This window comes from Mustela nivalis (genome assembly GCF_964662115.1).
Source record: "Mustela nivalis genome assembly, chromosome: 3".
NCBI lineage: Eukaryota > Metazoa > Chordata > Mammalia > Carnivora > Mustelidae > Mustela > Mustela nivalis.
In genome coordinates this window covers 141,463,605-141,479,147 of record NC_139022.1, presented here as the reverse complement: position 1 = coordinate 141,479,147, position 15,543 = coordinate 141,463,605, and the positions used below count along the sequence as shown (strand labels likewise).

The following is a 15,543-nucleotide window of genomic DNA, read 5'->3' as shown; positions in this document are numbered from 1 at the left end:
AATCCAATCCTGAGGGTTCCATTCCTGGCATATTTATGCCCCAGGCAGATTGAGGGTGTAAAATAGACTTTTCACAAATGAAGAGACAACACGCTTTTCAGCCCAGGACAGGAAACTTCAGCTGTTGCCAAGACAACTGTAGGATTCTGGCTCCTGGACTGGCTGCCTGAGGAGTATCTCAGAGCCCCAGCCTCCTGGGCTGTCACTCACTGTCAGACCAAATGCAAAAGCCTTGGTAGTGAATTCACAGTGAGAATAGAGAATTACTCTATAGGCTTTCCAGAAACAATGAGACCATCTCGGAGTCTCCCAGGAACAAAGTATATACATCATATTCTTCAAAAGTTAGTAACTGAATGGTATGATAGTGGCAGGTACATGCCATTATACATTTGTCAAAATTCATAAATTAATGTACGACAACCCTAATGTAATCTATGGGGCTCGGGTTGTTAGGAGGTGACAGTGAATGCTCGTTAGTTGTAGTGTGTGTACCTCTCTGGTGAGGACACTGATAATGGCTGTATGTTGTGGCGGGAGAGCAAGGGTATACGGGAACTCTTTGTACTTTCTGCTCAATTTTGCTGTGAACCTAAAACTGCTTCAAATAATAACATTATATATGAATAAACAAACAAATACATAAGTGGAATCACTGGGGGTGGGTGGGAGGGACAAATCTGAAAGGCTCAAAGTGGGACTGCAGAATCAGTCTGTGCTTCAGCACAGAAACCCAATGGGTATGAAAGACCCAAAGAACACTCTGCTGCCTATAAGAACATCACGCTGCTCTCTGAGTGGGAAAATAATTTGGTTCACGTGGGCTGGGAAACTAGTCACCCTGGGATTAGACCGTGTTTCTTGTTTATACTCATGGCTGCAATGTAGAAACATGCTGAGATTTGTAAAGGTTCCAAAGGAGAGAATATGGCCTTAAGAAAGGTAATGTTTTACATAATGGCCTAATTAATGCTGATATCTCTCCATCTCAGCCCCCTGCCTTGAGCCAGGAAACCTTACTCCCTTACTCCCCCATGTCTATCCAGGGCCCAGACACTAGGGACTATTGTGTAACCTCTCGAGGTGCATCTGTATTTCTGCTGTTTGCTGAAATACAAACAGTATTCTCTTTCCCAGTCCCTTGTAGTAGTTTTTGTTGCAGCTACTACAGTCACCCTTGCAAAGAAAGTGGGGTGTGTAGTGCCAGGGAGTGGAGGAGATGGGTGTCAAAGTGAAGATGATGGGTTTCCCCCACCCCAAGAAAACAATCTTTGGGACTAATCCCAAACCTGGGATCAAGGGAGTACATGTTCACACCCACACCTTGCCACCCTGGGGAACTTTTTCCCACCCAAGTGGACCAGTCCAACCCAATGTCTGTGATTTTGACCTTGACAGGCCAAAAATATGACATTGGTATGAAAGTATGTACATGTTGAAAAGAGAAGAGCAATTAAGAGGCTGGGCTCTGGAGTCAGACCAGCAGGGGTTGAAGTTCTGTTCTATCACTTACAGCTAGATGGCCTTGGGCAAATTCCTTAACTTCTTGTCCCTCAGGTTCTTCATCTGTAAAATGAGGGTAATAATAGCACTCACTTCATTGCGAGAACTGAATGATGTCACCCATGTAAACCACTCAGGACAGCACCTTGCACGTTGCGGTCCTCCAAGTTGGCTTATTGATTTTCTGGCCTCCTCTTGTTTAGACCCAGGCATGGCTATCTCACCGCTTGATATAATACACTTGGGAACACGAAACTTAAGCCCCAACACAAGGAACAATGTATTCTGGTACAGTGGTATTAAGTTTCAATTTCATAACACAACTGAAAAAACAAACTTAATAAAATGTTGAGACTTTTCTAGAGGCTTGCAGTGACAAAAGTACAACCAACACAAATTGATTTGAATCCCTTTAAAGGCACCAAGGCCACTTTATGAAATCTGTTCCATGGCATGTTTACTTTAAGAGGCGAAGAAGTTTTAGATGATAAAATCCTTCTTATAATTAAAAACAAAAAGACTGTGGTAGTAAGGAATCCTATTATAGAGGTTACATTAGCTTAGTTCTTGTACTGTGTCTTGTTTTCAATCCATAAGGAGGAGGAGATTGTCCTCTATCAACTTCCTTTATGATCTCCGTGGGCCAAGATTGTGCCTAGACACACTTATGAGTTGGCTCTAAGCCTCATGGACCAGTCACTGGGGAAGTAAAGTTCTCCCTTCCCGCTTCCTCCATGTGTCCTCTTTACCAATCAAAGAAAAAAACTGGCCTCCTGGATTATTACCCATTGAGCTGTGTGGAAGCAGAATTGGGGGTACCTCTTGGACTTGAGTCACAACTTTACTTGTCCAAGGGGCTGTTGCTTTTATTGTAGTATTGGTGCTTTACAGATAAACACCCTAATGTTGAGTTGTGCTTGTTTAAATTCTTTTATTATATTGATCATCCTGTGATAATAATTTAAAATGCTTCTGATGTTACCAATGCTTCTGATGTTACTAGAGAGATATCAAGCCCAGTGCATAGGAAGGTAAAGGTGGTCTTCTGCCATGTTTCAAATAAAGACTTAAAAAATACATGTGGGATTATTTCTGTTACAGCAATGACCAAAAGAATTTTCTGTGATGGAAGATATGTCTGTTTTCCATGCTGCTCAACATGGTAGCTACTAGCCACATGTGAATATTGAGCTCCTGAAAAGTGGCTAGTGTGACTGAGGAACTCAATTTTTAATTTTATTTAATTCTAATGAGTTTAACATTTAAAAGTCACAAGGGGCCATGCCTACCAATTGGATGGTAAAAGTTTAGAACTTGATTAAAAGTGATTTAACTTCTCAATCTCATTTTACTAATGTGCTAAAGGCTTGAACTGAGCCACTGGTTCTCAACACTGGCTATACAGTGAAATCCCCTGAGCAGCTTTGAAAAATACCAGTGTTTGGTCTCTCTTCCCAGTGCTATTTAGCGTATGGCCTGGGTGTTAAGGTTTTTTTAAGTCATTCAGATAATTTAAAGTATAGTCAAGATTGGGAACCCACACTGAAGTACATTATCTTTAAGTTCTTTTCCAGTTATAGATTTAGCTGCAAATTATACTGAATTTAGAATTCTTTAGGCATATAGAGCACTTGTTACTTTAGTGTCTCAGTAGAAAGTCAACTATGGGTATAAGCTTTTTGCAAAAGCTGTTCATCCTAAAACTTATCTAAAACTTAATTATTTGAAAACAGTTAAGCCAGGCTGACCTGATACACTTTTCTTTGGAGTTTTCCTAATTGATACAGACCATGGGTTCAGGCTATAGACAGGAGGCTATGTGTATGTACTTGTTTGGGGATCTGACTGAAGCCTTGTGTCAGGGTTTGGCCATCTGCCTGTGAAACAGCAGGGGGTGACCTCACTAAGTTATCCAAGCTGCAAGTTCATGGAGATCTCAGTGGGAGGTCCTTGGGCAAATCACTTGGAGCGCCATACAGCAACTGCTGAGTTTGTATCTTCCCTGAGATTAGAAAAACAAAGTTTTTGGCTAAGCCATTCTCTCCAAAGCTACCACAGACATGGTTCCAGAAAGTGTCAGGACAGTTGTTCCCAGAACTTCTAGGGCCTCAAACAAATGTACAATTCTTCTAGCTAATAAATGCCTCACATGATGAGTGAAATAGGTATGAGTATACAGTTTTTTAAAAACCTCAGTTTTAAAAGACTGTTTGACTCATAACTAGGGTTTTGTTTTTGTTTTTGCTTTTGAGGACCCTGATATTATATTTACATTTAAGAGTAAAGAACTATATATAGTCAAAATGTTAGGGAGAGAGACAGGATGACTTTACTAGATTGCTTTGTTTGCCATCATTTTAAAATAAGAGAATAGACATGGACCAATGGAACAAAACAGAGCCTGACACCAGACTTCACATATCACTACACATTTGGTATGATAGACACAGGGCTTCAGATCATTGAGGACAAGACTGTTTAGTAAATCTCACTAGGGAAATGTTATGTATACATAAAAATAAAATAAAACTGGATCCCTACCTTACTCTAATAGGCTAGCCAATTCCAGGAAGAGTAAAGATCTAAATGTGGAAAGTATAACTTTTAGAAAAATTGTAGGTTGCAAATTACTCTCCATTCCTTAAATCACGAAGATAAGACAATGGAAAAGACTGAAATTAGCCCTGCACAAAACTTAAAACTTCTACATATTAAGATAACAAAAAACAAAATTAAAAGAAGAAAATGCAGACCAGGAAAATAAACTTGTAATACACAGTTGATAACATTGAAGGTTCTTACAAAGCAAGAAGACCAAAAGAAAATTGGGCAAACAATCCAAACAAGCTATTCACAGACAAAGGCATTATATTTTCCTATAAAATTACCTGTCCACTGGGGCGCCTGGGTGGCTCAGTGGGTTAAGCCGCTGCCTTCGGCTCGGGTCATGATCTCAGGGTCCTGGGATCGAGTCCCGCATCGGGCTCTCTGCTCAGCAGGGAGCCTGCTTCCTTCTCTCTCTCTCTCTGCCTGCCTCTCCAGTGTACTTGTGATTTCTGTCAAATAAATAAATAAAATCTTTAAAAAAAAAATTACCTGTCCACTAATTAGGTAAATCCAATTTCGTTCTTTCTTTCTTTCTTCTTCTTCTTTTTTTAATTTTAAGCAGTTTCCACACCCAATGTGGGCTTGAACTCATGACCCTGAGTTCAAGAGTCACATGCTCTACCAACTGAGCCAGCTGGGTGCCTCAAGGTAAATCCAATTTTAAAATAATATACCCATCAAACTGTCAAGATGTATAAAGAATGACAATGTCAAGGCTTGGTGAGGAAGTGGAACAACAGGAACCATCAAACACCACTATGAGAGTCAAATGGGCACAACCATTTTGGAAAGCATCCTGACAATACCTAGGAAAGTTAGAAGGCGTGCATATCCTATAGCTCAGCAATATCACTTGGAGCATGTATTCTAAAGAAATTTTTGCACATGATATTGAAGAAATTAATTAATGAAAGAGATATTAAAGAAATAGACATTTAATATTCTTTATAAAAGCAAATAATTAAACAAAACTGCTAGCAATCAGAAAAGTGTTAAGTTGTGGTACAAGTCTACAAATGAGTGAGTTAGCACTGTGAGTGTCAGTATGGAAATGTCTCAAATAAGACTGAGAGAAAACTAGTTGCAGAAGGATATTCCATATGCTATTTAAAAGATTTTATTTATTTATTTGACAAAGAGAGAGATCTCATGTAGGCAGAGAGGCAGGTAGAGAGAGAGGGAAGCAGGCCCCCCGCTGAGCAGAGAGCTCGATTCGGGGCTCAATCCCAGGACCCTGAGATCATGATCTGAGCTGAAGGCAGAGGCTTAACCCACTGAGTCACCCAGGTGCCCCTCCATATGCTATTTATATAAAGCTTAAAACAAAATAATTTATTGTTTTTGCATAAAAGTATCTACATATATGTGGTTGGTGGTCCTACATATGTAAATAGTTATTAAAAACATTCATGGTTTCATTTACTTTATGGAAGAAGGATGAGATTTGGGAGAAAAACACAAAGAGTTTTAAATATATCTAAAATGTTGTATTTATCAAGCAGAATGGTGGATTTGCAGATATTCATTATATATAGTTTGGATCTCCAAATGCCTCAGCAAGAAATAAAAAGCAGTAGGTTGCTGATCATCCAAAGAATATTTATTTATTTATTTCTAAAATATTTATTTATTTATTTCAGAGAAAGAGGTGGGGGCGGTGTGTGTGTGTGTGTGCACGTGCACATGTGCAGCAGGAGAGGCAGAGGGAGCGGAAGAAAGAGAATCTCAAGCAGACTTGCTACTGAGCATGGAGCCCAACATGGGTCTTGATCCTAGACCTGAGATCATGACCCTGAGCCAAAAACAAGAGTCAGATGCTTAGCCTACCAAGCCACCCAGGCGCCCCCAAAGAATATTTAATGATAAGATTTTGGTGATAAGGAACAACAACAACCACCATCAAGTTACAACTTGAGAACTCTTGGACTCCAATTTAGGAACTCTCAGATAGCCAACAATATAACTAACGGTTATTAAGCTTCGATGGGTGGTGCGTGTGTAGCTGGGTCTAAAACACAGGTGTACAGGCAATAACACTTAATTTTAATAAAGATCAACATCTTTTCTATTTCTGGCTACCATTTGGGTCTTGTCATTAGTGACAAAGAGGAAGCTGGTTTGGGGTGTAATCTATCCTGGAGATCCTTCTCTGGCTTCACTGTCCTGACTGGCTTTTTGTCACTGACTGTTGCAAAATGTGCCCTCCACTTGGGTAGCTCTCTATGCTCTTCCCCAGACATGCTTTGGGTGCAGAAATCCTTCTGGGAAAATGCCTGACCTGGCCTTGACTACATGGGCAGATGTGGAGTGGAAGCATTAATTGAATACCCTGTTATATACTTACATTTTGTCAGTAAGCTTACAGACTAGAAAGTGAAGGGAATTAGAACACTACCACAAAATATGCCACTTTGCCATAAGGATGATTTTGAGCTCTAAGTAACTGAAAAACAGCAGACATAGGAAAAGCTCTCTACCCTCTCACTTCTGTCTGAAAGTAGGGTATAAATTTCCCTTTGTAAAGCTGTCCCCTTCCTTTCTCTTGTACCCAGAAAAGAAGATGATTCTTGACATTGAGGATAGCACCAACTTGAATCTGCATAAACAAGCCTATTAAAATGATCCTTATCTCTTCTGCTCATTTCTCTCATATATTTACCTTCCCTAAATTTATCGCTCCTAGAAGTCCAAACCCCTTTTTTTTGTCTTGTTGTAGCTCCACGATTTATAGCTCTGTGTTATAATGGTATATAAAATTTCAGGTCTAATTGCTACTTGGGATTTTCACTTCTTTCCTATGTAGCCCTCCATGCCACATAAAAGTATTGACATAAAATACAATTTATATGCCTTTTTTCTTGTTAATCAGTTTTTCCTTGATTTTCATAGCAGGGCCTCAGTGATTGAACCTAAAAGCCTAGAGGGAAAAAAAAAAAATTTCTTTCTCTACAAAAGGAAAATGGCATGTGGGAGATGGAAGGAAAGGTAACTGCTTAGGTAAACATGGCAAGAGTTGAAGACATATCTGATCACTAATGTTTTTTTAAAGATTTTATTTATTTATTTATTTATTTGAGACAGAGAGAGAGAACAAGCGGTAGGGAGGAGCAGAGGGAGAGACAGACAGAGAAGCTAGCTCACTGCTGAGCAGGAAGCTCATCATGGGGCTCGATCTCAGGACCTGGAGATCATGAGCTGAGCTGAAGGCAATGTTTAACAACTGAGCCACCCAGATGCCCCTGGTCAGTTATTTTTAAGAGTTCACTTATTTAAGAAAAAGTACACATATTGCAAGATAGCTAAAAAACATTGTATTTCAACTCCACATCTTGTCTGAAACATTTTTCCTACTAGGCAATAGGTAATAAATGCTAACTATTAACTAAATAATATGTTTAAAAAAATTTTTTTTAAAGATTTCATTCTCTTATTTGACAGAGAGAGAGTACAAGCACAAGCACAAGGAGGGGGAGCAGCAGGCAGAGGGAGAGGGAGAAGCAGCTCTCTGCTGAGCAAGGAACCCAGTGTGGGGTTCAATCTCAGGACCTTGGGATCATGACCTGAGCTGAAGGCAGGCTCTTAACTGACTGAGCCACCCAGGCAGCGCAATAACACATGTGTACAAAAATAGATTTCTATAGACTGAATGCTGTTTGCCTGCCCCACGAATTTCATGTACTAAATCCTAACACCCAGTGTGATGGTATTAGGAGATGCGATCTTCAGAAGAGCTCAGCCCTCATGAATGGGATTAGTGTCTTTATGAAAGAAGTTCCAGAGAGCATCGTTGTCCCTTCCATCATATGAGTTTACAGAAAGAAGATGGCCATCTATGAATCAGGACACTGGCTCATCAGATCCCGAATCTGCCAGCACCTTGATCTTGGACTTCTCAGACTCCAGAACTGTGAGAAAGAAATTTCTGTTGTTGATAAGCCACCTGGTCTATGGTACTTTGTTATAACAGCCCAAACAGATTAAGGCACAGATGCACTGGAATATCTTCAGATTCTGCTAAGGCTGTTAGAATTGTGAACTCCTCATTCAATTGAAGCAGGATTAAGAGGTGGGTGTGGTTGTGGTTGTGTGGGCAGACGTCCAGGGAGATGGTGGGGGCCTCAGGTCTAGAAAGTTTTACTGGATCATCATCCTCTGCCTTGCCAGGTCTCAGCTTGGCTGCTCCACGGGAAGTGGCCTTCTGATTCTCTTTCACCTCTTCTCAGGCTTACCCCAAAGGTCAGAATCAGGTTTATCTTAAGGACTTTAGAATATTTTCAGGAGCCTGTTTGTACTCCATATTCTCTCTACCTACTTCCTGATGTCTATAACTCTTTTGCAACTATAGACAAATTTTTTAAAAAATTCAAAATTGGAGACATCTTTAAGTTCTGTTGCTGGGATAACAGTGGCTGGAACTTCGTGCTCAGTCAGTGATCCTCAAAAGATGGTCTTCAGATCTGCAGCACCAGTGAGACCTGTGGCCATGTTAGCAAAGAAAATTACTGACCCCCATCTAGACCTCCTGAATGAAAAACTCTGAAGGCAGGCCCAACATGCTGAAATCTGAGAACCACTGTGCTAAACTGAACAAACAAATGACTAAGAGCGGAGCTTTCCACACCTCCGAGTTACAACTTAATTGGAAGTGAAGTTGAGAGACCAAACAGAAGAGCCTTAGGGCCTTGGAGGAGCAGGTGTAGAAAGCACAGACGCTGCATCAGTTGGTGGTCAATGGGAACCAGACCTGAAGGTTCGTCTTGCTCTTGGCTGCCTGGTAGGCTGGTATAAGAGCCAACACTGACATTTGGCAGCTTGTTAAGTGCTTAATTTTACCTTGTTGAATGACTGGCTAAGCACTGATGACCTACTATGTGTGGGGCGTGAGGGACAATAATGGATAGGCTTTGATCCCTGCTCACACATAGCATGAAGTCTAGTGGGAAAAGCAATTAAGTAACCTAACAGTTGCCCTCATTGTGACACCTGTGACAATGTGGAAGCTGATGAAAGATGCCTATGCATGACTTGGGAGGTCGGGAAAGGTCTTGAAACTTAGAGCATGAATAGGAGTATGTCAGGTGGAGGGAGTGGGCATTGGGATAGAGCATTTACCGAGTTTTCTTTCGTAATAAGGGAGTTCTGTCTCCAAATGATTTATCAATCTCTATCATCCCACACAGTATATAAAAATGCCCAAGATGTTGCCTAACTTGTTGAGAAGTGAAATATAATGTACATAATAAATAAGACAGCTTCTGATTTATTTGGGCCCTCGAGGCCCTCATTTTGGCCTGATAATGCTTCACTAGGTTACTCACACTACAGATTTAGAGTAGACCTTATATAGGAAATTATACCCATCAAAATTGGAAAATGTGATAAAAGGTATTACAGGATCTTTTTGCATGGGCCTTACAAATTGTTGTTTGACCAGTGTTTCAGGAAATAAATGGTAGTATCCTTAATTTATCAAAGGAGATTTTTTGTTGAGTGCCTCTTTTTGACATTTTCACTGAGCATCTACTAGATGACGATAGTGGGAGATGAAACAAGTTGGTAGTTAAAAATAAATAGTATTATCAGTAAGGAATTAGGCCTAGTATTCCTTCTAGTTCACTCCACATAGCTTCTTTCAGGGTAAGTTACCCTGAAGAGAGGTTTCCTTCAGTGCACATCCTCCAAGGCCATAATCTCAGCCATCGGAACACTTCACTCTAGATCTGTGGTTTCAAATCTATCAGACCTAACAACCATTTCTATTGTAAATACTTTGGTTATTCCTAAATAAATATTTATAACATATAAATATATATTGACTTTCTTTATATCTGTCTTTTATATTTTCATTAGTATATTATATTATGTTGATTTTTATAATCACATGTAGGGAGATTATCTTGATAAATGTCAGTATGTGCAGTAAGGCTCAATTGCACTAGAAGACATAATGAAATCATCCGTAAGAATATTTCTGTAGAATCATCCTGTATGCTACAAGTACAAATGCAGATTGGTAGTTATGTTACTTTTTCATATTATGACCAACTTAGTAAAATCCAAACAAAACAATATGTAATAGTTCCTTAACTTATGTGGTAGTTGCATTCTCGGAAATTTTATGAATATTAAAACCACACACAAATTTTCTATCCCTTCCTTCCTCCTTCCTTCCTTTTCTCCTATTTGTTTCTCTCTCTCTTTCTTTTTCTTTCTTTCTTTCTTTCTTTCTTCTTATAAAAGAAAACACAAGTCCTTTGCCTGGATCATTTTTAAATAGTTTTTTTTTTTTTTTAGCAACATGAATGTTCTTGGCACATTAAAGTTCTTGGGGTTTATTCTCTGTTGTGTGAGACCATCCCTTTCACTACAGGCAAGTTAGTATCTCTGGACCATGACCCATAACAGACGACTCCCCTCATGTTCCAAAATGCCTTCCAAGAGACAATATAAACTTTGTTCCCCACGCACCTTGAGAACCATTATTCTAGAATCTATGGCCTTGTTGAATTTTGTCTACTCCTTTCTCAAACCAGGTTTTACAACTAGCTGCCAAAATAGAAAACACCTGAAATGCAACATAAATGTCTTCGCCAACTTTACCTCTATCTTTCTTCTGGGGATAATTTGCCTTTTGTTGGAATTAATGACTCATCTAAGGGACAAAACTGGAGTTCTGAGGTGTAGCAACAATTTTGGTGACAGGAATTTTGCCAGCAGATCCTTCCAAGTTGCCTCTTGCCATTTGGTATACCTACAGAGCAGGACATATGAGGGCCAGAAGGAGGTGTTTTGCACCCTTAAACCAAAGTAGTGGGGTGAGCCTGACCATCTGGACAGCAGCAAGATTCCAAAAGGTTACTGGCTTTTAGGAGGATGCCCCAAGCCCCAAGCAACGTCACCTGGGCCAGCTCTGGAAAAGCAAACCTGTAAACTGTGCCTAAACAGGTGTGTACTCAGGGTCCCAGCAGGAAGTGGTACACTCATGTTAGGATAATTTCAAGGAGGTGGTTCTAAGGGATTGTTTACAAATATGTAGACAGGGTGAAGCCAACCAAATGGATAGTGCAGGACTCTGAGAGCTATTCCTGCCCCTAGGTCTGGAAGGGACAAGCAAGGGGAGAACTCCTGTAAGCTGTAAAAAAAAAAAATGTCCTTAGGGCAGCTGCTTGGCAGGACCAGGGCTTTTTGTGAAAGAATGTAGTTAGCCTAGGTGACCCTACAGGAAGGGAGCTGGGAAAATTGCCTTCCTCCTCTGCTTGCTTCTGGGGAGGATAAACCCAATGGAAAGCTTGAGGGCCAGGGAGCCTGTTGTAGCTCATGGAGATCTACTTCCTGGACAGTGAGAGGGTAAAGAGTGGGCCTGGAGGACAAGCAGCCGGAAAGTTGGTGAGCTGGACGTTATCTAACCTCATTGATGGAATTTTTAGAATGCTAGTACATTGTAAATTGATAATCTTACTCTTTCTCCTTAAGTGTAAACATATTAGCCTGCCTCTAAAACGCATACACGTGCACATGAGACCAAGCTGAACGTATGGTACGTAGAGTATAATTAATGTTGACAAGTGAAAATGGAGAAAATCGTGCTTGTGACCACAGGTCAAGAAGATGGGGGTGAAGTTAGTGGGAAGAAATTGCAGAAACTTACTATTTAGTTTCAGGCTACACCTTGGGTCTTACCAATATTCAGTCCTTATTAAGTGATGGTAATCTCGTGTAAAGAAAAGACCACAGGGTTTGGACTCAAATCTCGGTTTGAATGTTGGCTTTGGTTAACTAGGATGATGTAAACCTGGCCAAACAACTTCACTTCTGAGCCTTAGTCTCTTTGTGTAACGGAGGGAAGGGACTAATGAAATCTAGCTTACAGTGTTAAGAAGACTAATAAAACTGTGAATGAAAAATGAGACACAAAGAGACCCCTGGCTGGCTCAATTGGAAGAGCATGTGATTCTTGATTTTGGAGTTGTGAGTATGAGCCATGTTGGGGATAGAGTTTACTAAAAAAAAAAATTTTTTTAACATTTAAAAAAAAATTTTAGGGGTGTCTGGGTGGCTCAGTGGGTTAAGGCCTCTGCGTTTTTTTTTTTTTTTTAAATGAGATACGTATGAAGCGCCTATGCATCACAGGTACTGGGCCAGTGTTAGGTCAGTGGTTCTCAAAGTGTGTTCTCAGGTCAGCTGCTTTCTGTACTATCTAGGAACTTACCAAGAGAAAAGCAAATTCTCCAGGGGTGGGGCCTAGCAATCTGCTTGCTCAAGTTTGAAAACAGTTGTGTTAGGCCTTCTCGTGCAGACGAAGAAGAGGCAGCACAGATTTTGGTAGATGTGTTGCATAAGGGACACCTGGAACTGCTCTCTGAGCTCCCCAGAGAAATCCATGATGGGTTCGCCCGTTTCTTATCCTCTCGTCTGTGTGGAAGAACTACAGTTAGAGGAAGCTTGCTGTCCCACTCTTCTCTTTCATTGATAGCACTTCGCCCTGTACTTTTGTTTTACTGTTTATGTGGTAGGCCGATCTGGGAAGGCAAGCTATTGTCCTATTCATTTTTTTTTTTTAAAGACTTTATTTATTTGACAGACAGAGATCACAAGCAGACAGAGAGGCAGAGGCAGAGGCGGGGGGGAGCAGGCTCCCCTCCAAGCAGAGAGCCCGATGTGGGGCTTGATCCCAGGACCCTGAGATCACGACCTGAGCCGAAGGCAGAGGCTTAACCCACTGAGCCACCCAGGCGCCCCTATTGTCCTATTCTTTCCATGATTGGGTGGGTTGGTCTAATTCTGAAGTCAAATATTAAATCTTCCTATGGCCATATAGTTAAGCCACCTCCTCTATTTAGCTTCTATCAATAATAAAGTTAATATTTTGATCCTGCTTAATTCTTCATAGTTTCTACTTTTCAATTGGTTCTGGGAAGGGTATATAAAGGTATGTTTTTTCAAATTATATCCTGTAATAGTTAGCCTCTAAAATCCCCCCAGTGATCCAAAACTTCAAGTATTCACACCCTCCCACACAGTTTCAGAACTGGTGTGTCCAATACCATACATCGGATATGATGGTATGTCGTTTCCAAGATTAGGTTATAAGAGACTCCGTGACTTCCATCTCTCTCTCTCTCTCCTCTCTCTCTCATAGATCATTTACTTTGGGTGTTACCAGCTGTCATGTAATTAGCAGTTTGATTGAGAGACCTACATGACAAACACCCATATGAGGGAGACTGTTAAGTGGGACCATCTGCCCCAGTCAAGCCTCCAGGAGATGGCCATCCTGCCCGACAGTTTGACCACAACCTTATGAGAGACTCTGAGCCAGAATAACTCAACTAAGCTGCTTCTGGATTCCCGCTCCTCAGAAATTATGAGATGGTGCATATTTGTTGCTTTAAGCTGCTAAATTTGGGGCTTAATTTGTTACACAGCAATAGATAGCTAGGATAGATTGTAGTACCTGGAAGTGGGGTGCTACCAAACAAATGCCTAAAATTAAAAAGTGGCTTTGGAACTGGAAAGTGGCAGGGGAGGTCAGCTGGTATGATTTTAGAGTGCCTGAGTGAAAGCCTAAATATTCTTCAACAGACTGTTGGTTGAATTTTGGACTTTGAGTAGGTTGCTGGTTGGGGTTTAAAAGAAAGTGAAGAACTTCTTATTGAAAAAGGAAGACAGAGGTGCCTGGGTAGCATAGTTGATTGAGCATCCAACCCTTGATTTCAGCTCAGATCCTGATCTCAGGGTCCTGGGATGGAGTCCTGCTCCAGGCTCTGAGCTTAGTTTTAGGATTCTCTCTCCCTCTCGTTCTGCCCTTCCCTGTGCTTGAACTTGCTCTATCAAATAAATAAATAAATCTTAAAAAAAAAAAAAGAAAAAAAATAAAAGAAAAAGAAAAAGCTAAAGGAGGTCTGAGAATCCTTCTTACTCAGGGGCAGAGAGTTTAGCAACATTGTTATCTTCAGTAATGTGGAAGATAGAAAATGTACCTAAAGAAGAGGATGATCTACCAAGGAGATTTCCGGCCAGAGTGCTGAAGGTGCCACCGGTTTCTTCCAGCTCTTTGTAACAACATGCATGAATAGAGCAATACACTTCAGGAAGAAATGTTAGCAAAAGGAACCAGGACTTATTAGTTGTAAGAATGTCGGTCTCTACCTATGACAAACAGTGCTAAAATGAAGAAAATGTCTTTAGAGCAAAGGTTGAGCATGGTCTAAAGATGAAGCTGAGGGTGTGACTATAAAATCCTTTGTTAGGATCCCAGGAAGATCAAAAGTGGTGCCCTGGAGTACCAGTTCAGTCACATGAAGTTCCTCTAATGTTGTTAAGGGTGTAGCTCGTGGATCCTCTCAAGCAAACAACTGGGCTTCTGGGAAGCAGAATAGCACTGCTCCTCAGCAGAATCCATAAGTGGAAAAGAGGTTATCTCAAGGAGATTTGTGGGTGTGACTTTTGTCTAATAGAATGGATCTGATAAAATTTGTGAGAGATTCACAAAATTTCTAAAAGGAATAATACCAGCAGAAACATTGCCAATTAGAACTCAAACGGACAGAAAAAGTATAAAATGAAAAGAGGCCTCTGTACCCACCTCCCCCACACAACCCTCACCACACACATTTTACTGTAGGTTTGGAAAATTATTCACCCATTTACAGGTACTAATTTTCGGGGTCGGGGGGAGAAAGGAGGTGTAGACAGGAACCCTGGAGAATAACTCCTGGGTAGGCACAGCACTGAGTTTCTAAGGAACTTCCAACATCTCCCTGGCTGTATTTCAGAGCAGCTATGACTCCTGTGTGCCTCCCACTTCCTCCCTTTGGAATAGTATAAAATGCCTGTGTTGTTTACCCTACATCTGTCCTACCTTTGTATGTTGGCTGCGTGGAGGCCAGCGAACTTTTTTCTTTCATTTACTGGTTTTTAGATTAAGCGGGACCATACTAAAGGAACTCTACCAGAGGAGCCTTCCTCTAGACCTGACTTAGATGACAAGATTCTGGATTTTGAGCTGATGCTGTAATGGAATGAGGACTTTAGAAGTTTTGGGATGGGGTGAGTATACTTTATAAGTGGTGGCGGGGGAGAGAAATCACTGGGGCCTGGAGGGCAGATGGTGGTAGCCAGTGTCCAAGGCAGCCTCCTGCTGGTGTCCTGCTAGACCTCGGCAGAGTCTCCTTCCACACTGTGCCAGGATTCACCTGCAACCTACCACTACCTCCAAGATTAGGTTATAAAAGACACTGTGGCTTCTCTCTCTCTCCCTCTCTCCTTCATTACTCACTCTAGAGGAAGACAACCACTGGGTAGTGACCATTACCCCATTTAATTAACACCCCAAGGGACAGAAATGGAAGCCTGTCGTCAACCACACAAATAAGCTTAGAAGCAGCTCCAGTCAAGCCTTCAGAAGACTGTAACCCCAGCTGACAGCTTGAC

At 41.0% G+C, this 15,543-nt stretch overlaps 1 protein-coding gene across 18 annotated transcripts in view; it reads right to left on the bottom strand.

The window, feature by feature from the left end:
- Nucleotides 1-15,543, bottom strand: part of LOC309860781 (uncharacterized protein) — a 130,669-nt gene that overhangs the window by 29,540 nt on the left and 85,586 nt on the right. For 5 of the 18 annotated variants that reach the window (XR_014309631.1, XR_014309632.1, XR_014309633.1 and 2 more), the window contains exon 1: nucleotides 1,597-1,740. The exons of 11 other annotated variants lie outside the window; for them this stretch is intronic. The gene's annotated coding sequence lies outside the window, so the exon portion shown is untranslated. Of the gene's footprint in view, nucleotides 1-1,596; nucleotides 1,755-4,391; nucleotides 4,560-15,543 lie in introns of those variants that run through there. 2 more of the 18 variants (XR_014309627.1, XR_014309630.1) reach the window with 2 other exon arrangements.